Raw genomic sequence first — 24,174 nt, 5'->3', positions numbered from 1 at the left:
CGTGCTTCCTTCCTTAATTCCAGCTTCAAGCTATCGATCGGATGGAAATCAATTGAGCCGAAAGCCACAGGCCCGCAGGGGGAGGAGACCTGGGAGAAACGCAGCCAGGCAACCAAGGGCTCAGAATAAATCCCCCAACAAAAGAGGTGGAGACCGATACAACTCTTTACTGCATGAGGAGAGCGTTCTGCAAATTAAAAACCGAGCGGGAATAAATCCGGCTTCATTAAGAGCTCAGCTCACATAAGGGCCCTCCAGAAGCAGCAAGCGAGTCAGGTGATGCTTTATGGAACCGCGCTTTGTTAAAATGAGTAAATGTTAACAAGATCTCAAAAGGACTCAAAGAGTCTGAGTGATAAAAGGAAATGACCACGTTTCTCTTATCAAGAAGAGCCGGTAAGTGACCCGACACGCCACTCTGCTTGTGCAATTTCCACACTGAAGTCTTTGGGAAAATCTGGGGTGTTCATTGTTATCTGTCCATTTAGAACCATGTTCACTTTTTCCATCTTGCAGGTCTCTTGCAGCTTTATCAAACTGACACTAAAGAATCTACAAAAGATTTCGGTTTCAAATAAATGCTGTTCTTTTGAACTTTCTATTCATCAAAGAATCCTGAAAAACATTGATGATCATAAGAAATGTTTTTTGAGCAGATGTATCATGTGACACTGAAGACTGGAGTAATGATGACCATTTTCTAGAGTGTTTTTGATCAAATAAATGATTCTTGGTGAACATAAGGGACTTCTTTCAAAATTAATTATGGTCACTTTTTGGCTCTGTTGACTAATTTTCTTTCTTAAAACATTTTTTTTTTTGCATCTCACTAGCTAAACATTTCTACTGTGTGAGTGTGTTTAGAACAAAAAAAGTGCTTGTTGTTCAAGAAACGCCCATAACCTCACACCTTTGTTTAAAGGAACACGCCGACTTTTTGGGACTTTAGCTTATTCACCATATCCCCCAGAGTTAAATAAGTCCATACATACCATTCTCATCTGCGTGCGGGCCATAACTCTGTCTGACGCACCAACCGCTAGCCTAGCTTAGCACAAAGACTGGAGGTAAACAGCTCCAGCTAGCCTATTGCTCAATAAGTGACTAGATGTTTTCCTATTTACATGTTGTGGTGTGTATAGTTACATCGTGTACTAAGGCCGACGGAAAATGAAAAGTTGTGATTTTCTAGACCGACATGGCTAGGAACTATACTATCATTCCTGCGTAATAATCAAGGAACTTTGCTGCCGTCCCATGGCTTAAAATAGGCTAACTTCCGTCAACATAACCAACGTGACAACCTGCTTGCACAGGGAGCATGCTGGGGACTATTTTCAGACGCTGCGTAATATCATTGCGCCTGCTGCACCCATGGTACGGCAGTAAAGTCCTAGCCATATCGGTCTAGAAAATCGCAACTTTTCATTTTCCGTCGGTCTTAGTATACGATGTAACTATACACATCAGAACATGTAAATAGGACAATGTTGGTGTTATTTTGTCACTTATTGAGCAGTAGGCTAGCTGGAGCCATTTACCTCCAGTCTTTGTGCTAAGCTAGGCTAGCGGTGGGTGCGTCAGAAAGAGTTATGGCCCGCACGGAAATGAGAATGGTATGTATGAATTTATCTAACTCGGGGGGATACAGTGAATAAGCTAAAGACCCAAAAAGTCGGCGTGTTCCTTTAAATGTGTTATTACAGAATTTAACAACTCGACAATGTAGAGCTGAGATTAATGACTGTAAAAAATATTGCAATTAACAATAACAATTCAAATAGCTACTCGTCATGCTTTCTGCAAATTATATGGCAATGCGGTTTAGCGTTCTGGAATTTTCGGAAAGACAAGACTGCGTAAAAGTTGAATGGTTTGTTGCACTTAAAACATGTGGCTGTTAATTGACTTAAATAAGATGACTTACAGATTTTATTACAAGTAAAATAAGTGCATTCAGTCTAATTGGATTGTTTGCCACCTCCAGTAAAGCAAAGGCCCAATATATGACATGCTGCTGACTAACTATGAGACTGAATTGAAGGCAATATCAATATATATTGAGTGAACTGCTCCCACAGCTGAAATATGATGTATTATGTTGACCATTGAGAACTAGAGTACATTACACCATACCAAGAAAAACTCAAAACGGACAGTGTTCGGCTGTATTTACTCAATTTAAGGCAAATAACATCTGAAAACATGCTGGGGAAAACACGTTTTTCAGCCCAAAAAGCTAAACTACTGACAACATTCTACTTGTGCTTATTTTATAGGCTTCTGTGCATGAATTTTACAGGCAACATATTATAATAGTGTGGTATTTTAAACATTATGTCATTTATCTGTACGTTACATGTGAAATCCGTGAAAGATAAATACTTTATTAAAGCCATTGCTTTAAAGGATCTGACCGGCAATTACAGTGATGAGGACATGCGTGTGTGTGTGTCTGTGTGTGTGTAAACACATGCATCAGTATTCCACTGAGGTTGTGTTCTTATATTACGTATTCAGGGCAGAACAAGCCTTCCAAATGCACCATAAATTAAGTTCTCAGAGACCTGCAACCTACATGTGCTGTCTCTCGTTACCAGTGCTAACCTGAGAAAAATGGCGATGCAGAATGCAAAGAAAAACTAAATAAAAGCCGTATCTGTCCTGGCAGAAATTACAGAGACATTAAACAAGTTTCTGAGGATAACGATGGAGAACTTGGACAATTTTGCACTGCCGCAAGATGCCTCTGTCGATAAATGCACTGACTCACTGATAGATGCACTGATTTTTTTGAACACCATAATGTCATGCAGGTCAATGTGTATTAGATTCTGAACAGAAGAAGATCAGCAGTCACACAACAAACAGACAACAGCATCTCGCAGATGGAACAGTTCAACAAGAAAAAAAAAAAACAATTCTGTCATTATTTATTCACGTAAGCTGTTCTGAAAAAAGCAAGAAAAGGAAAAAAAGAGAAAGCCCCTAACAGCTCGAGTTATTACGTACTTGTTCTTTCTCTTTCACTGTATACAATGAAATATACTTGATGATTTGTTCGTGAAAATGTTCATATGCAGACTTCATGCACAAATTAATAAATAACACCCACGATTTGAATGTGTGACATGTCGTATTATCGAACTCTCACCTCAAAGGTAGAAGTTTCTCATGTGCACTTGAATGCAGCATTAATAATTACATATATCAACAGTACTATCAAGACAAGAATGTCATGCCAAGGTCATTATATATTTTTATAGCAGTTTTCACAATACACGTTGTAGCTTTACAAAAATGTGCCTTTATGTTCTAAAGAACCAAGTGAGCAAGTCAGATGTGACTGTGGCACAGAAAAAAAAGACGAAGAAAGAAAAAACCTTGAATGAGAACAATTTATAATGCATCTTTCATGAAGGATGTGCAAGTGCATGTGTGGTTCAGGTACATCCAATGTTATATGGGGACAAAATGTCCCCACAAAGATGAAATCCTTGCCCTTGTAGAGACCCATAAGGAAAACAGCTTATAAATCATACTAAATTATGTATTTTGAAAGGTTTTCTGTGATGGTTAGATTTAGGGTTAAGGGATAGAACATACAGTTTGTACAGGATAAAAATGATTATGTCAATGTAATGCACCCAAAAGTGTGTGTGTGTGTGTGCGCTGAAATGCCTTGTCCTGTGATTAATTGCATTGTAAGTAATTAACTCCAAAATCATCAGGCATATCAGCGAGTGAGGGACAACACTTGTGGAAAGAATATGTGAACAAAGGTGTGTTTTCAGTTGGTAAATGTATTTGCAATCCGTGTGTTTCTCTTTGCAAGAAACGAAATTGGGAGAGATTGGGCACACACCGGCAGAAGCATAAATCGGAGCCTGTGTGTGTTCATGTTTTTCTCTCCCGGTGCGGGACTTCAACCTGAATGCACACAGACTCATGGGGACTTGTGTCACTGTGGGGACCTAAATTGAGTTCCCTATGAGGAAACAAGCGTATAAATCATACAGAATGAGTTTTTTAAATGCTGAATGTTTTTTTTTGTGATGGGTAGGTTAAGAATATGCAGTTTGTACACTATAAAAACCATTACATCTATGGAGAGTCCCCACAAAGATAGTGAACCAGACGTACGTGTGTGTGTGTGTGTGTGTGTGTAGAATGCAGGTGATTGACCCTTAGACCATAAAATCATAATAACAATTTGAATAATTAAAAAAGGACATTCATTCACTTCACTCAGGCTCTTCATCAAATTGGCTGCATAAATACGTTCACACGCAATTACAGCAATGACCTTGAGAAACACCTGATTTCTTACATCTTCCACAGCAACACACCCCATCAGAATCAATCACCAATGACATACTCATTTTTTTTTTGCTTTTTTTCTCACTATTTCACACACAAAAGCATAAATACTTCCATGACATCAAGCCTTTTCTGCATCATCTCTTTCTGAAGTCCTTTAACGCTAAGGATTATCAGTAAATCCTCCATATGGCGGCCCAGCTGAAGGATCCCAGCGGGCAGCGGCCCTGCTTGATTTTTGATTTGATAATCCTCTTCATTAGACAAAGGAGAGGCATCTTCAGGAACAAAGAAGGGGTTATAGAGGCCAAAAAATGGGAATATCATGAAGCACAACCCTGCATCCATAATAATATTAATAGCTACTAGTATTATCTAAAATCCAAAAAAGTTGTTAAAACATTATACCATCTACTTAATAATAATAATAAAATAATTGGTATTATTACATTTTTTATTATTTATTCTATTTTATTTATTATTTTTAATAATAAGAAGAAAATATATTAAATAAGAAAAAGTTAATAAAACCAATACTTTTATCATTGTTGTTGTTGATTTTTCCATTAAACCTTAGGGCCCAGTTTCAAAGACCAGGGCTTAGATTAAGCCAGGATTAGGCCTTAATTGAATTAGAACATTTAAAGGTGCACTGTGTAAATTTTAGCGACATCTAGTGGTGAGGTTGTGAATTGCAATCACCCACCGCTCACCCCTCCCTTTCGAAGCACGAAGTGAAGCTACCGGGGCTGACACTGGACAAAAACGTCGTAGTCGGAGAAAGCATAGAGTGACTAGCCGTTTAGGGCTACGGTAGAAACATGACGGCGCAAAATGGCAACTTCACTGTAAGGGGACCCGCGGTGTATGTAGATAGGAAGGTAATAAAAACATGACGGTACATTATATAAGGTCTTTATACTCCACTGAAAACATAGTTATGTATATTATATTGCATTTCTGTCAATAGATCCTCATTAATATTACACACTGCACCTTTAAGTAGCGTTTATAAATGGTAAACATTACTGATGTGCATCTTGAGACAAAACAATGGCACTGACATATTTTAATATGTGTCAGTGCAAGTTGCTTTCAGTTAAAACAGCTCAAACATGCATTTTAGTCTTGGACTAGGCTTAAGCCTTGTCTGTGAAACTGAGCATAGACGTTATATCTTGTTTTATTGAAGTTCCCACATCTGACTTTTTGGGATTGCACTTCAGGTGTCTAATCACAGTTCAGGGGTGAGGCTTGACCCACCCAGGACTACCCACCTGGACACGCCCCGATTACACACCCTCATCCCTCAACTCTGATGAAAACAGAAAAAAAAAAAAAAACGAATGACAAGGGTGTGACTCACAGACAAGTTTTTGCAGCTTTCCTCTTTTCTTTAAATTCTCTCGTTTTGTCTGAAGCTCTTAAAGGCTCAAACTGTCATTCTTTCTTTCTCTGGGTTTTATTCAGTGTAGCGTGCAGAGAGAAAGAGTTGATGTCTTGAACGCTTCACTTAAACCCGAATAAAAGGCATTTGAAATCTTCTTCCTGATCTTATGTGACAGTGTGACTGCAGGATAATGCAACCCTGAAAACACTCACCTTTGACTCCATAATGACGCATAGATCTTAACTCGACCATAATTTACACAAGAGTTTAGAGTAGACTGGAGCCATTCAAATCATAAAACCCCACTTTCATTTTAAAGGAAATGTGAATGGTTCCTCCAACCTTTCTGAACAGCAAACATGCAAATATGACATCAAAATTGACCCCACATATTCCTTAAAGGGTACATAACACAGTTTCTGCCAGTCTCATGTCAGTCTTGAAAACAGCCAAACTCGTGCAGGTGTGCAGTGGGCGGAGCTAAAGAGACACATGAAATAGCCTGCATCATGGCATTATCCCTGGATAACTTTCTATTCACTATACGTTCGTGTTGTTTACATTTATATCCACTTACGCTCCAATTGCCAACAAAACAGAGTGAGTTTCACTCACCGCCTACAGTTTCAACTCATGACCGGGAACAAACAAACACATTTGCAGAACTCCGTTGCTGCTCCGTAAAAATAAACTGCATCCACGGTTTCCTTAACGCTGTGTTCTTTGGGAAGCTGAACAAATGTATCTTCCCTCACAACCAGAAACACACTTCTTTAATGACATTGGGACACTCTCTCTCTGGTTGATGTGCACACCGTCATCCGGGAGAAGTGCCCATACGTGCAACTACGACCTTTATGATGTCATACTCAAAAAAACTTTCTGAAAAGTATACGAATCCTGAAGGAGTGTATTTGACACACAAATACTCAGTTATACGTTCAACTTGTTTTTTTTAATTTTGGCCCTGTTTGGCTGTGAGAGCGGGCCGGTGGCGAGTGATAATGAGCTCCAGCTCGTCTCACGGAGGATTGATGGGAGCATAAAAGGAGGAGCGACGAAAGTGCAAGACGAGAGAGGACCAGGCCTGGATTTTACGTTGTGTTTACGTTTAATATGTGTGTGTGCGTGGCAGTCGTCCGTGAGGGGCTGCTGCCTTTACTTTCATTTTATTTATTTGATTAAAGTTGTTGAACGTTCGCCGGTTCCCGCCTCCTTCTTCCCATATCAACAAACTTTACCACATTGGTGCCAAAGCCCAGGAGGAAGGAGGGACATGCTGTCGAAGAGCCCTCGCTGCTGAGGGGGATCGCGGTGCTGAGGAGGTCGGACAGCGTGGATGGATGAAGGCCGCGAGGGGCTGCCCGACGCTGTGGTGCTGGAGCGAGTGAAGATCCGGTGGGACGGAGAGCTCGCTGCCGTGCCCCTGGGTTGAGATGGGGTGGCTGCCGTCCGAGAGGGAGCGGAGGAGTGGCCGACGCTTGCTGTAAGCCAGAGCCTGCTGCCATCCGACATTTAGGGGAGGAGCAGGGAGCGCGGTACTCGCTGCCGGCTCCCTCAGTAGGAGGAGCCACTGCCGGCCCTCAGAGGGTGGAAGAGGATCGCGCCGGCCACCAAGCGCCCAGTGTCATCGCATGGCACCGCGAGGAAGAGCCTCTCGGCTGGCTGAGGACTGAGCGGCAATTAGCAATGTGACGGTGAGGAAATTTTCCCACCGGTTAATTGACGTGTGACAACACCGGTAATACCGGTATCACCGGCGGGGGCTTTTAAATCACTAATTCTATCTAACCGAAAGTAACATGCACACGACTGCTCTGGCTTTCATAATGCAACTGAAAACGCGCCAGTGCGCACTCACTGTGAATGACAGCTCATCTGTAAATGCGCGCTCTGTGAGGCCATGAATGAATGACTGTTCGTCCGTAAATGTGCGCTCTATGAGGCCATGGGTATGTCTCAATCAGCTCCCTAGTTCAGTAGTCAGGGCACTGATCAATCATTGATCGGTATATGATTGAGACGCACGCCATGAATGAATGACAGTTCGTCCGTAAAGCCTTGTTTATACTCGACGTGTCCACGCGAGGGTGCGGATCCAGACGGAAGTAAACAATGCACGCTCTGAGCGGCCGTGCACATTTTACTTTCGGTTTTGAATTGGCGCCATTACGTTTCGCTTTGAAACCAAATCTCCCGCGATCATCTCAGTCAGCTCCTCCCTCTCTGTTAAATGAAATCTGATGAATGAACGCTGCCAAGACTCACGGTCGGATCATGCATTATTAAGCAGACACATTCAGTTTTTATTTGTATTGTCTGTTCTCTAACTAAACAAAATTATTTTATTACTATAAAAAAAATCTAAACGACGGTGGAGCGGTACCACGGTGGGCAAGTGAGGTTGTCGAGTGAGGTTGCTCTCTCGTTCTGTCGGTCCTCATGCTCCTGGCTCCGTTTCTCTCGCCTCTCTGTCCTTAACCCCAGGTACCGCGGCCGCCGTGATCGGGGGGTAGAGTGGAGTCTCAGGAGTGCCCCCCGGCCAGCAGGCCGATGGCGGGTGATAATGAGCGCCAGCTGCACGCCACACCGGTCTTGTCTCACGGAGGAGTGACGAGAGCATTAAAGGAGGAGCGACAACAGTGCAAGACGAGAGAGGACCAGGCCTGGATTTTACGTTGTGTTATGTTTGGTTATGTGTGTGTGCGCGGCAGTCATCCGTGAGGAAAAGAGTGACTTTACTACAGTCACTTTTAATTTTGAAATCTAAAAAAGACAATGCATAAATGACAAATTATTTTTCACATAGTTTTTTTTTTAAAACATAGCAGGACTCAAACCGTGTCCTCTGCTATGGTATCAAATTTGCAATATAAACGGTTGATAACTCCATTACACATTACATTACAAAATACATTGAGAAGCTTCTTGCACACAAAAAAAAAACATGCTCTGATTATAATTATAGTCTATACATAATGTTTTTGTCAAGTGGGCTAACAGGAAACTACTCTATTGACCCCTTTTGTTTCTAATAAGCTCATCTATCCAATGAACCCCATAAAAAAGGCATTAACTATATGCATTGGGCTCAAAACGCATAATTTTAATGCATAAACCTTACCCACTTACATTAGTCTCATTGTAGGGACAAATGGGCCGAGCGAAAACAATTACAGGGACTGTACTTGCGACACAAGTGGGCTAAAATGGTTTTATATGTAAGGAATAATTGATGACGGGCTGTGAATTATTAGAAAAGTAATGCACCCAGAGATCCCTCCACTCCCTAGCTCGTGAATCAGTATATAGTGTACACAAATTCGGGCACTATTAAGAACCCTGACTCACTACACATTGGGACACTAATGACACTATTTCCGGCAATATTTAAAATGTTGTTGTCAGCAGCTCAATCTAGCCAATACGACACAAGTTAGAAAAGATACTTGTTCTTCTGCTACATCTGCGTTTCTCTCTTCTCTGGCTGTGTATGAAACAGATCTACTGGAGCAGCACTGCAGTGGCTTTACCCTCTCACACATACACTGGCCCCTACGGACTGACCAATGTCACCTAACAGACAGATCCGACGCACAAACCCCACAGGGCTCAAATCTGACACTGCGGATAGAGAAACGAGGAGAGAGAGAGAGCAAGAGAGAGAGAGACAGAGATGAATTGTTGCGCTGGAACAGCCAGGTGGTTTCTGTCAGCACTAGTTTAAGCGTGAATGGACATAAAGACTCGTCCTCAGTGAAGAGCTCGAACAGCTGTACCAAAACACACATGTTTACTTAACTTAGGTGAGGACATACACTGTCATTCAAAAGTTGGGAATAATTAATATTGTTTAATGTTTTTGAAAGATGTCTTTTATGCGCACCAAGGTTGCGTTATTTGATTAAAATTACAGTAAAAACAGCAGCAAAACTGTTTTCTAAATTGATAATAATAAGAAATGTTTCTTGAGCATCATATCAGCATATTAGAATGATTTCTAAAGGATCATGCATGTCACACTGGAGTAATGATGCTAAAAATTCAGCTTTGACATAAGGAATAAATTACCTTTTAACATATATTAATGTGATTTTTTCACAATATTAATGTTTTTTCTATATTTTGATTAAATAACTGCAGCCTTGATGAGCATAAGAGACATTTAAAACATTAAAACAATCGCAATTATTCCAAATCTTTAGTAGTCTATACCATAGATTTCTATTGGTTTATATCAAATTAGTTATAATGATTAAAGAATAAACTTTACAATAAAAGAACACTTTTTTAGAAACAAAGAAATCTGTTTAAAACTCATGTCGCAAATTTTTTTTAACTGGAGCTAAACCAGTATATTGTCTCTGTTGGGTGGAAGCCTCATGTCTCAATATTTAATCTTTTTTTTCATAAATCATTGCTATTGGTCACCCATTACGTCTGTCTGTTTTGCAAATATTAAACCGATGAAAAGCATTAAAAAGAGCCTGAGACTAAACCTAGTAGATCCCCAAACTGTCGGTAAAACCTCATAACCTCTATCGTGAATGAAGTGCCAAACACAGTTTGGATCGTCTCTGCTTGTTTGTAATGCAAGGGTAAATAAACAACTGTTTTTTGAATACATACAGTGTTTTTATACACTATTAATACTATATATTTATTTATACTATATATATACTATTTGTCGTCGAGTCATTGCCAATAAAATAGCCTGTGTGTATCACTTTTTCCTCAGTAGCATGAGATTTTGGCCAAATGACAAAAAAAAAACTGAGCGCCCACATATCTACTGTAATCTTTATTACCTGCAAGTTGATGGAAACGTAATGCAATACACTTACTGCCTCAGATAAGGCTGTTCTAATGATGGACAAAACAGGCATGTCTGAAATTCTCAGAAATCCGCTGGTAAAAAAAAAACCTTGGGACTCCATTTGGTTAAATGTTCATAATATAATGACATGTGCAAGTGTATGATTGCACTGGTTGCCAATTGCCGCTCACATCAAATTCAAGGCACTGTTTTTTGCCGACAGAACAACCAGTGGCTCTGCACCCCCTATACCTAAACGTACTACTTCAGAACTATGTGCCCTCCAGAAGCTTGCGTTCTGCAAGTGACAATGCCTTGTGGTGCCATCTCAAAGAGGCACAAAATCACTTTCACAGACCTTGACTGTTCCAGGCTGGTGGAAAGACCTGGCTAACTCAACCCCAAACGGCTGAAGACGCATCTTTTTCTTCAACATTTGACCTATTAATACTAACACTTACTATATCTATATCGATCTAAAATAAACCACCATGCTACATGCACTGTGTTAGACTAAATGGCTAGACACGGCACTTCATATTGTTTCCCTATTGTTGGTGATTGCTTCTATTGTTCTCTTCCTTTGTAAGTCGCTTTGGATAAAAGCATCTGCAATTGTATGACCATATATAAAGCCAAAATATGACAACATAGTGTTTAATTATTTAAAAAAAATAGAGGGTTTTTTTCCCTCAATTTCCTTAAAATGAACATTCTTGGAGATACAAGGTTTCCGCCTGACAGGGACAATATTCTGGTTGACGTTATACTCAGGGACGCAGGAGTTCAATGTTCACCCCACCAAAACAAAGATAAACTCACACTGTGATGACTTGTTCTCATTTACTGCAACACAATTTTGTGAACAAGTGCAATTTTAATAGACAAATGGAGACTTGGAAGGGATAATGACACACACACACACACACACACACACACAGACGGCAGGTGTTTTGGCAACGCCCAGTGCAGTAATTGTATTTCTGGCTTGGGCAAGAGATTGATTTAGTTAATTAAACAGAATGTATGTGGAGACATTTAGCTGCTGTCCCTGCTAACAAATGGCTATGCTAAACATCGAGCAGCTGACAATGTCCAAATACCCCACACTGGACACATGAAATACACAAAGTTAATCAAGCACATACACCTACTAGCTACAATTTTACAGTCTTTACCACACTACATAATTCCTGTAACTTCAAGCCTTTTGACCCTGGGTTAAGCAACATTTCACACTTGTCCTACAAATCCTACAAATTGAGGCTCCAATGGTGTGAGAATGCGGTGCAATAGCAAACTGCTAAACAACAAACCGAATACACAGCGACAAATCCAAAATAAAGAAAAGTTGGTAACACTTCACAATAAGGTTTCATTAGTTAACATTAGTTAATGTATTAACTAACATGAACTAACCATGTGCAGTACATTTGTTACTGTATTTGTTAATCTTTGTTAATGTTAGTTAATAAAAATAAAGCTGTTCATAACTAATTTTAACAAGATTTTAATAATGTATTAGTGTTGAAATTAACATTAACAAAGATAAATAAATGCTTTAAAAGTGCAGTTCATTATTAGCTCATGTTAAATAATATAACGATGAAAAAAAGCAACAAAAACTGAATGTGCGATAAATTCACAACTGATTTTTCTTAATGCCTAATACAGTAGCAGGTGTTGAAGCCTGCTTTAAACAAGGTCACATGACTACATATATCACATGGTGGCCAAAAATTGCATGATCACAAAGCAAACCACTGTACATGAATAAGTAATAGTGCTGGGCAATCGATTAATTGTGATTAATCGCATCCAAAATAAAAGTTTGTGTTTACATAATATATGTGTGTGTACTGTGTATAATTATTATGTATATATAAATACACACACATGCATGTATATATTTAAGAAATATTTGCATGTATATACGTATATTTATATAATTTATCTTATATATAAATATTTTATATATAAATATAACATATTTTTCTTAAATATATACATGCATGTGTGTGTATTTATATATAGACAAAATAATTATACACAGTACACACACATACAGCATATTATGTAAACACAAACTTTTATTTTGGATGTGATTAATCACGATTAATCGATTGCCCAGCACTAATAAATCATCAGCTTTCAAGGCAACAAGTCTTTTTTGCACTTCTTTTTCCATTTACAATAATAAATATTATTTATTAACAAAAAGTGAAATATTGATAATATATCAATAAAGCTAACCCTAATATATATACTCTATAAGTACACACACACACACACACACACACATACATATATATATATGTGTGTGTGTGTGTGTGTGTGTGTGTGTGTGTGTGTGTGTGTGTGTGTGTGTGTGTGTGTGTGTGTGTGTGTGTGTGTGTGTGTGTGTGTGTGTGTGTGTGTGTGTGTGTGTGTGTGTGTGTGTGTGTGTGTGTGTGTGTGTGTGTGTGTGTGTGTGTGTGTGTACTTACAGAGTATTTTGTTGTTTTTGTTGTTGTTGTTGTTGTTTTAATCAATCTGAACTAAATTATATAATTAACCCTGTAAGCCATTATCATGTGTCAGCATTTGCTTCCTGGCTGTCATACTAAAATCCATGTATAAGAAATTTGAACTTTGGTCATTTAAAATTGCATGGCTACATTTATTTAACCTCTTAACCGGATTGAGGACGCATTCGTATTCAATAATATTCTCTTACAATAACTTGACTCTTCGAGTTAATCTTGGCCAAAATGAAGGAAACAGTATGAGATAGCCAAAACTTCACACCAAGTTCTCTTAGAAATCCCCAGCCTAGAGAAACATAGGCTATCTATGTTTATAAATCTCAGAGATATGTTGCTTTATCAGACAGTGGAAAAGGGAGTCTCAGCTAGCGCAGTGACCTTGATCTGAATACAAACTACATCTTATCACTCCTAAACCTGCCCAAACGCCCTCACAAATGATTCAAGGCCTGCAAGAAACACAAAAAAGCGGCCCTGTGAAGCGAGACGCTCTGCAGTTCACATCACCGCAATGCAGAGCCATTATTTAAAAGAGATAAAGACTTTCTCGTTCAACTGTATCTGTCATGAGAAATAATGAGTGGGATTCCCACCCTCCAGCCTGTTGATTTGGTATATCAAGAGCAAATCTTCTTGAAGGGAAAACAAAATAATGTTTTTCCCGAAGGCGACAGTTAACTTGCATAAGAGTTGCTATGAAGTCGGGGCAATCTAAGAAAGTTAATTGAAGAGCCCATGTCTCCTTCCATTATGCAGCAGCAAGACCTATTCAGTCCATCATGCAACAGCGTCCATAGAGTAGAATCAAATCAAGCAACAGAGACGCAAATGAGCCAACAACTCCAGCCTAAAAGTGAAGCCTCAAAGTGTGCAGACAAATAAACCAATGAGATCGGTCAATAAGGAAAAAGTTGACAAATTAAACTAATCGTAGGGCTGAAAATTAAACCCCCTGGTTATAAAGAGCCCTTATTTGGGCACAACATACAAAGGGAACAATGACACCTACTAAGATTCACTTAAAAGGGTTATTTCACCCACAAAATCTGTCATTAATTATTCACCTTCATGTTGTTCCAATCCCGTAAGACCTTTGTTCATCTTCGCAACACAAATTCAGATACTTCTGATCATCATACATCCGAGAGGTTTCTGAACCACACATAGACAACGTCATTGCATCTTTTAAGGCCCAGAGAGGTAGGAAAGACATTGTTAAAATAGTCCATGTGACTACAGTGGTTCAAACTTAATGTTATGAAGCGGCGAGAATACTTTTTGTGCGACGTATGACGCCATAACGTTGGAAAGGTCACGGCCGTGACGTACAGTATGTGGAAGTACCGACCGAGTGCTGAAAAACTCCATCTCATGTTCTCCTCCAACTCCAATTTGTCCGAAATCATTGTTTTACCTTTACTTTTGTAAAGGGCATTTGATTTAGTCTTTGCACGTTCGTTTTAACACTTGGTCATTGGGTCAGTACTTCCACGTACGTCACGAGCATGACCTTTCCGACTTGATGACGTCATGAAGAAGAACAACACCGAAGTCGCGCATTTGAGGTAAAAACATTTTTTTTGGAAAATTATGATTGTTTTGCTAGATAAGACCCTATTTCTCGGCTGGGATCGTGCAGAGCCTCTGAAACCCTTTGAAACTGCATTGATTTGGACCTTCAACCCATTGGTTGCAAGAGAAGAAAAATCCTGGAATGTTTTCCTTAAAAAACGTAATTTCTTTTCAACTGAAGAAAGAAAGACATGAACATCTTGAATGAGATGGGGGTAAGTAAATTATCAGGAAATTTTCATTTTGAAGTGAGCTAATCCTTTAAATTGAGATTACACAATAATTTTAAGTTAAATGTATGAATTAGCATACTCAAATATTTCATGTTCAGAGTAATTAAAATGTATGAGTACTAGGGGTGTAACGGTACACATATTCGTACCTAACCGTTTCGGTACAGGGCTTTCGATACGGTGCATGTGTGTACCAAACGGTTCCGAATGCAATCTTTAACAGTCGGCTTGTTTTTAAGCACGGTTTTGTTCCCACACAAACATATTAAGTATTCAAGTTTCAAGTTTCAAGTTTCAAGTTTCAAGTTTATTACATTTATAGAGCACATTTAAAACAACCTTGGTTGACCAAAGTGCTGTACAGAAATTACCTATAAAAATAGACATTCACAAGACATTAAACGCACAAGAAAACAGATAGGTTTTCAAAAGACTTTTAAACTCAGATACTGTGGGTGCAGTTTTGATCGATAAGGGCAGTTTGTTCCATAGCTTTGGGCCAGCTACAGCCAGGGCTCTGTCCCCCCTGCATCTCAGTCTAGTTCTGGGTACCCGTAATAGGTGACTAGTCTGTGATCTGAGTGCTCTGCGTGGATTGTGCGCAGTAAACAAATCTGACAGGTATTGAGGAGCAAGACTGTTTGTGGCTTTGTAGACAAATAATAAGATTTTAAATTCAATACGATATTGAATCGGTAACCAGTGCAATGAATGTAAAATTGGCGTAATGTGGTCCCTTTTTCGACTGCCTGTGAGCAAACGGGCAGCAGCATTTTGGACCAGTTGAAGTCTATGAATAGACGAGACAGGCAGCCCGTGATACAGCGAATTGCAGTAATCAAGCCGTGATGATATAAAAGCATGTATTACTATCTCAAAACTCTTCCTACTTAGGAAGGGTTTAACTTTCGCTAATCTTCGTAGATGGTAAAAGCTGGAACTGACAACATAATTTATTTGTTTGTTCAGTTTTAATCCGCTGTCTAAAATGAAACCCAGATCTTTAGCCACAAAAGAGCGATACGGAATGAGAGAGCCCAAATCAACAGTGCTCAGATCTGTTTTTTCAGTGGGGCCAAACAGGACAATTTGTGTTTTGTCCTCGTTCAGATGCAGGAAATTATCGGATAGCCACGTTTTTAACTCTTGAAAACAGTCAATTAATTGATTTATAGCCGACCTGTTGTTGTGCTTAAATGGTACATACAATTGCGTATCATCGGCATAACAATGATAGGATACCCCGAATTTCCTAAATATCGATCCAATAGGTAGCATATACAAAGAAAAGAGTAATGGCGCCAAAGTTGAACCCTGGGGGACACCACATGAAGCATGGGCAACAGAAGAAGTGTGCATCCCTATGTTTACTGAGAATCTTCTATTGGACAGAAATGATCTAAACCAGCCAAGTACGGTGCCTCTAACACCTATGCAGTGCTCTAAGCGAGATAGCAAGATACCGTGGTCAACAAAATCAAATGCAGAGCTGAGATCTAATAACATTAAAGCAATGGTATTACCGGCATCAGTGGACATTAAAATGTCGTTAAAGACTTTCAAAAGGGTGGTCTCAGTGCTGTGTAGTGTTTTAAAACCAGACTGAAAAATATCTGATATATCATTCCTAATCAAATAGTTTTGTAACTGCATAAATACAATTTTTTCTAAAATTTTAGATAAAAATGGTAGGTTGGAGATCGGTCTAAAATTTGAATAAATTGTGGGGTCAGGAGAAGGCTTCTTTGGGATCGGTGACACCGAGGCAAATTTGAAGTCATCCGGGACTGTCCCTGTCAAAAGACTGTTATTTAAAATGTTCATCAAATCTAGACCTATAGTATCAAAGATTTGTTTTATAAATCGCGAGGGTAACACATCATGGGGAGAAAAGGTGGATTTTAGTTTTATAGTGATTTCTTTACAAGTATGCAATGAAACCAATTCAAATTCACTCCAGTGAGTAGTGGATAAAATGGTGTCTGTTGTATAATTCGTCATTGCAGAGAATTGAGCCCTGGCATTATTAACTTTATCTAGAAAGTGCTTAAGAAAGCTTTCACAAATTAAGGTGGAAGTCTCTGGGAATGTCTGCACCGGGGGATTTAAAACAGAATCAATAGTCGAAAATAAAATTTTAGAACAATGAGAATTTTTGGCAATAATTTCCGATAGACACTTCATCTTTGCCGTCTTGACAGCCTTTTGAAAGTTATGGAGTGAGTCTTTTAGCATGCCATAGGATACTTGTAGTCCATCCTTCTTCCACTTACGCTCGCATTGGCGACATTTCTGTCTAAGTGCCCGAATATCACCATTCATCCATGGTTGGGATTTGCGTTTCAGTTTTACAAGCTTTCGGGGTGCAATAACATCTAAAATATTACAACATCTGTTATTGAACAGTTGCACCTGCTCGTCGACATTCAAATGGGAAGAATCAGAGTCAGAAGTAAAGGGTTGATATTCCTCCAGATACATATTAGAAAATGCATCACAAGATTGAGCAGTTAGAGTACGAGACCAACATGCTCGAGTTGGTATAGTACTGGGTAGAGAAGGAAGGATAGTGTTAAACAGCACCGGTTTATGATCAGAGAAAGGAGTATCACTGATGGCAATATCAGTAACTGATAGGCCATAAGTCAATATCAAATCCAATGTATGACCAAGACAGTGAGTGGGACCATTTACCCATTGCACAAAGTTCAAGGAGGATATAAGATTTAAAAAGTTCTTTGCTAAAGCATTAGCTGCACAACAAACATGAATATTAAAATCACCCAAAATTAAGATGTTATCATGATAAGTCAAAATGTCTCCTAAAAAATCAGCAAATTCTTCAATAAAGTTATTTGATGAAGGTGGTCGATATATTAAAATGACCAGTACAGGGCTGGGAGAATTCAATTGAATTACTTGGACTTCAAAGCTATCAGGACTAGTGGTGGATAACAGTCTGCATTGGAGGTTATTTTTAAAAACTGTCACGAGCCCTCCTCCTCGACCAATAGGACGAGGGGTGTTAAAAAATGCAAAGTCAGGGGGTACTATTTCAGAGAGAGGGCTTAAGTCCCCTGATTTTATCCAGGACTCAGTCACAAAGAAGAAGTCTAGATCATTTGAAACAATAAAATCATTACAAATAAAAGTTTTGTTAACCAGGGAGCGAACATTCGCTAGAGCCATCCTGAGCTGCGGTGATTCCGGTTGAACTTGAGACGATCTGCGAAATGAGCGCAGATTAGCGTAGTCGGCTTTCCTTCGCCGAATCCGAGGTGAATTGCATCGAGGAGAGATGGCTGAGGAGTCTGGCGAGTTTGGCTGAACATCCATTGTAGAATCCCCCGTTCGCTGTCCCATCCATAGTCTCCATTCCGCTTCTGGTGCATAATAATCCAGCACACAACGGGGAGGGCAGCCCGCAGCCAAAGCTAACTTTATCCTCGCGGCGACACCTGCCCTTTTCCCACGTCTTCTTCGGCGTCGTCTGCCTAAGACATTGAAGATTTGCCACCTCCGATATTCAGGGAGGCAAGAGGAGTCCGGTTGTGAGTAAAAATTAAAATTATCCGTTTCAGAGGAAGTCACATGCTTGGGCATAGATTGGTAAATGTCGATCAATTGTTGACGGTCATAGACAATAAGAGAGTGGCAGTAGTGTGACACAGGGAACAATAAAAACGATAAAAACAAGACAGATAACACAGAGAGTAGACGGCATGCCACACACACCGGCGCCATCTTCAAAAAAAAAGCATCTTCAAATATTAAGTATTCAGTCCATTTTATCATGAAATTCAAACGATAAATGCCGTTTTGACGCTCTTTAATGTGACGTGACTGATCACTGTATAGGCGCGTCAGTTCAAGCTGCGGCGCGACACGCGAGTGAACGCAATCATCTCTTCCTAAAGAATAAACATTAATTATTATCTCTTAAGGTATGTTGAGGATACATTACAACTTACTGAAATTATGTCATGTAATCGCTCAATCTGTGTTTCAACCGCGGAAAGACGTCAATAAAACAGCTTGTAAACAATGTCACATAGCATCACATTTACCACAGAAGTCATTCAGTGTCCACAGCTGGTTAGTTCACTAGAGAAACAAACTCTTTCGCTAAATATATGCACTATATTAGCCTATTCATTATATTCTAGCTAACCTGTTAGTGATTTCTTGTTTATTTAATGTATTTTTAAATAAATCTGTCATGAAAATGACAGCCACTGTGTATAAATGATTATATTTCAACAACGAATTGGAGGCGAAAAAATTATAATTAGATTTAGAAGTTAATGCAAAAACTGTATTATGTGAAGTTTATTAGTGTTGATTATTATATCTAAAAATAAATAGCAACTGAATTTAGGCAAATAGATTGGGCTCTGTTGTTAAACTTTAATATTATGTGTAAGTAAGGGCTCCCTATATGGTTTACAGCATTATCTTTAAGAAACTTTTAGTTATAATGGAATTCATTTAAGGACAGACACAATTTTTTCAGTGAACCACTGTTGAAGAAAAATAAATAAAAAGCAATTTTGTAAAACTGCCAACCGTGACTTCAAAACTGAGGTAAGTACCGAACCGTCAGATTCGTGTACCGTTACACCCCTAATGAGTACAAAATAAAAATCTGCCAGTTCTGCTACTTAAACTTTGAAATTCTTAACTTAAACTTTTTGATGTAACTGGTTACCTGTAGGTAATTTTTTGAGTTTTGCAAAAATCTAGGTAGAGGCACATAATTTCCACCTGAAAATGTCAGAAAAAAATAAGCAAAAAACGACAGCCTGAAATAGAAGCAGCGGCAAATTAGCAGCCAATGAAATTGCTTCATATGGAACCAGTCAACATTACTTTAACAAATAGCAGGCCTCTGTGTCACCCAGACTGTGAATTAACCACCCGGTTATAAATTTCCTTCATTAGGACACAAAGCACACGGCGGCCAATGGAAAGGCGAAGCCCCTAAGGGGCCCGATGGAGACGCACAAATTTATTTCAGATGCTCACAGAAATCTGGCAGAAAATCATAACATATATAGAGAGAAAAAGCAAGATACAGCGAGCATTTTCAGGGCACCAGTTCAGCTGACAGGAAGACAAAACTAGAAAAGCAATATCTCACCTGCTCTTCAGAGGAGTAAATAGCAGATAGCTCTTACAAAGGACACCCTCAACTCCCATTGCATCTGAAGTGACAATCTAACAGAGCTATTGGATCACTATAATAAACCGCTTTCAACATCTCAACCCGCACCTGCACCAGCACAAATGTACACATAACCGCAACGACACAAAAATGTCTGGGATCTCTCAATCTGTCGGATTTTTGTCACAGGATGACACATCCAAACTAGAGCTGGACGACATTGCCTTTTGATAATATTTAATATATCTTGATTTTTTGGGGGGGTGGGGGGATTTTTCAGAGGAGCTACTATTTTGAGCATTCTTGCCAAAAATATCAAAGGTTTTTCTTTCAAAAAGTAAAAGCAGTAAAACTTCAGTTACAAATAATTCACATTCTGGGTCTCATTCATGAAACACGAGCCAAACTAATTTGAAGTTTTGTGAGTTTTAGTAAAATGTGCTCATGAAGTGGTAACAATTGATTGGTTATTATTCTTACATGGGCTGAAATGAAGTGTGACATTGCAAAGCATTTTTTATCTGCCGTTTTCCTTTCATTAATATTGTTAAATTAAGCAGAAATGTGATTAAAACCGGTGGAGACTGTGAATCGGAATCAAGTCGACGCTTCTCACAGTCAAATGAAAAGAGAGAAGCCTCATTTGAAAGTGATTACAGCTGATAACATTAAGGATGTGAATGGTTCATAATGTTTCCACGTCGCATTCACTATGGTACTTTAGTTACAACCACATTACAATGACCAGAATCAATACGTTCAGTTATAAACGTTCGTAATTCAAAGACTCTCAAGATGTATTTACAAAACCACTTTTACTCGCTTTGTGTCACTATTATATGTAACCAAACCCAGCGTATTTTGCATAATTTCCATAAAGAACGACAAAATTGTTAATCTGCGCAGGCCTCTGTAAAGTTTAACCCTTATAGTATTAATACTTAAGATCTTTGTATCTATATTTATATTTATTTATTTTTGCATTCATATTTTACAGTAAGTGCAAACCCTGGCAAACACACATTATTTATGCAATCTCCCTCTCATACTTGTGGTGCACGTAAGGCTCATTCGGATGCACTGTTGTAATAGTTTTCATATGTGTGTTTGGTAACACTTCACAATAAAATGTCATAATTTCACATTATTTAAAGGGATAGTTCACCCAAAAATGAATAATTTCATAATTTACTCACCCTCAAGTTGTTCCAAACCTGTATGAATTTCGTTCTTCTGCTGGCACAAAATAAGATATTTTAAAGAACAGTTGATGGGTATGATGGTATGTAAAAAATAAAATAAAATAAAAAACTATGGAAGTCAATGGAGCTCATCAACTGTTAGGTTACCAATATTCTTCAAAATATCTTCTTTTGTGTTCAGCAGAAAGAAGAAATTCATACAGGTTTGGAACAACTTGAGGGTGAGTAAATTATGATTTTTGGGTGAACTATCCCTTTAACTAAAGGGATGCATTCTGAAGCATTTATTAATCTTAGTAAATAATAATAATTTCAACATTTACCAATACATTATTAAAAACAATAGTTGTATATGTTAATATTATTTAATGGACCTGAGCTAACATGAACTAACAATGAACTGTTGTTTTTTTGATTAACTAATGTGAACAAATACTGTAACAAATGTTTTGCTCACTATTAATTAATATTAACGCATGAACTAACATTCATGCTAATGGGACTTAACTACCGGTAATATAAAACTAATAATGGGACTAATGGGACCGTGTTATCTTTAAGTCTTTATTTTAAAAAAAGCCTAATAATCTTTTAAAGGTATTTTTGTGCATTTGAAATGCTAATCATACCTACTATGTTATTGTTCACTTTTTTACTGTAGACTACATTTTCTAAAATGAATACTCATAGTGACAGTCCAGTTCATTGATATACCAAGTCTAACGCAATTCTGCTGCTGACGTTTATTGTTTTTTTAAACACCTTCAAACGTGATACAAGGATCGCGCTATAATGTCTATATCATTCAACATCGTCAGCAAAATCATCATCGTGAATGGATCATGAATATTTGATATATCGTTCAGCCGTAGGTCACACTAATGGCATATCACACATTGCAATGCAACCCCGTGACCCAATAGTTATTGATTAATGTGTTTCGTTGATTTAATTTGAGACCAGTTGGGGTCAAAGGATCCTCTGTAATCAATCAACCCTCTGAGGAGCTGCCGGGAATGCAGGAAAAATGAAGTGGAAGGTTTCATGCGGGGGTTCATCAGCGAGGTGAGGGAGACATGAACGGGGTGGCTGAACTAATCTTATTTAGAACAAGCGAATAAGAGCGCGCAAACAGGAAGCCACTCAGGAGTGTGTTTCCAAAGCCCATATCGGGTGAATACAGGCGGCATGTTGACCGACCGTGCTCCGATCCTCAGACTTAATGAGAAAATGTGTTTTCAGTTTAGTGAAGTACTACTGGCTTGTATTAAAATACTAATGTGGTCAGTGTGAAGGCCGTAAACGGCAGATACTAGAGCAGACATCTATTCGCCGCAGCAGAGATGAGGTCAACGGCTGCTCAACGCAGTCAAACAAGCACACACTCACACACATTCATGCACTGAGAAACGACAAAGCGAAAAATCCATGAAGACAGGTTACACTGTAAGCAAAGCTCAGGTTGACAAGCAGTGAGACCCAAAGCATTACATGCCTCCGCTCTTCAGGGATGACATCATTCAGGATGCCAGACCGAGAGACGGCTCTGTTAGTGCACAAGTGCATGTTTACTTAGCTAGATGAGAAATATAAAGATAACTATAACTATATTAGCTACACAACACAAAAACGTGTTACTTTACTATAAGAGTGCGCTGCTGTTTTGTTGTCTGCCACTTTAAATTCTGATTGGCTTTTATTTTGATTATTATTGATATTGTTCATCAGCTGGGGGAAAAAATGCTGAAAATGACTTCAACAATACTGTTTCTCTGTATCATTATTGCTATTGCTGTGGTATGGACTATATTCTTTTAAAAATGGAACGTTAAAACTAATTATCGTTATAGTTTTCGTCCTTTAAAGATAAGATGAAGATAACAGTATTATTGTCCACCAATGCACAATTGCGTTCTGTTTATCATAAGAGCTTGCTGGTGTTTTGCCATCTGCCACTTTAATTGCTGGAGATAATTAAAGCAGGATGGATTCTGATTGGCTGTCATGTTTTACCATTCTTCAGCTGGAAAAAAAATCGTGCTAAAAGTAATTTCTCGTACAATTAGAATGATAAAAGTTATAGTTATCGTTCTTTAAAAATAACTACCACACCAACACATGATTACGCTTTTTTATTGTCGTCTGCCACTTTAAATGCTTAGCGCTAGTCAGGTGGATTCTGATTGGCTGTCATTTGGTCGTGTGGACTTCTATTCTCATAACGTAGAATTAAAAACGTTATATTTCTCAATAATAGTTAGGCCCTGTTGTCCTTTATCTGAACGTGACTTTTTACTTTTTTAAATAAAGCTAAATATGATTAATTTATTCTTATAGAATTCAAACCAAGAGCATGCTTTTCTCCCTGCCTGGCAACTCTATTTCTGTGGCAAAGCCATGAGCAGTATCTGATACCCCATACTCCTTTTTTTAACCATCTGAGGGCCGGTTTCCAAATCGGACACCGTTTGAAGGTTTGTTCACTCTGGTTCTCTGAAGAGCAAGAACGTTCCGCTGAGAGCAAAGTTACTACATGAATGCTTCAGGCATCAATGCAGAACACATTCGCCCATTCAATCTCCCTCGTCTTCCAGTAGAATGTCAAGCAGTAGCTCTCCAAGGAAAGCAAGCAGTCAGGTGAGACTAACAGAGAGAGCTCCTTAATGTCCCTTCAGAGGCTCCTGGAAAAGGCCAGCTCCATTATGCCTGAAGAATGGACATTTATGCAGTTTCCTTCCAACAACAGAAAATCTACTGAAACTAATAAAGCGCAGTGAGCTCGTGGTTCACAGAGGAACACAATCAGTTTTAAACATTTTCTCCACAGACTGCGTCAATTTGCATGGTTCGCCTTTGCGCAGCTGCGCGCTTCAGAGAAAGCGTCTGTATTTCAATTATCTTAATCCAATAAGTTCTAAAGGAAGTTAATTGGAATCTTTATTACGTAATGAA

The sequence above is a fragment of the Gobio gobio genome (genome assembly GCF_949357685.1).
Source record: "Gobio gobio genome assembly, chromosome: 2".
Lineage (NCBI taxonomy): Eukaryota > Metazoa > Chordata > Actinopteri > Cypriniformes > Gobionidae > Gobio > Gobio gobio.
This window is presented reverse-complemented; position numbering follows the sequence as displayed.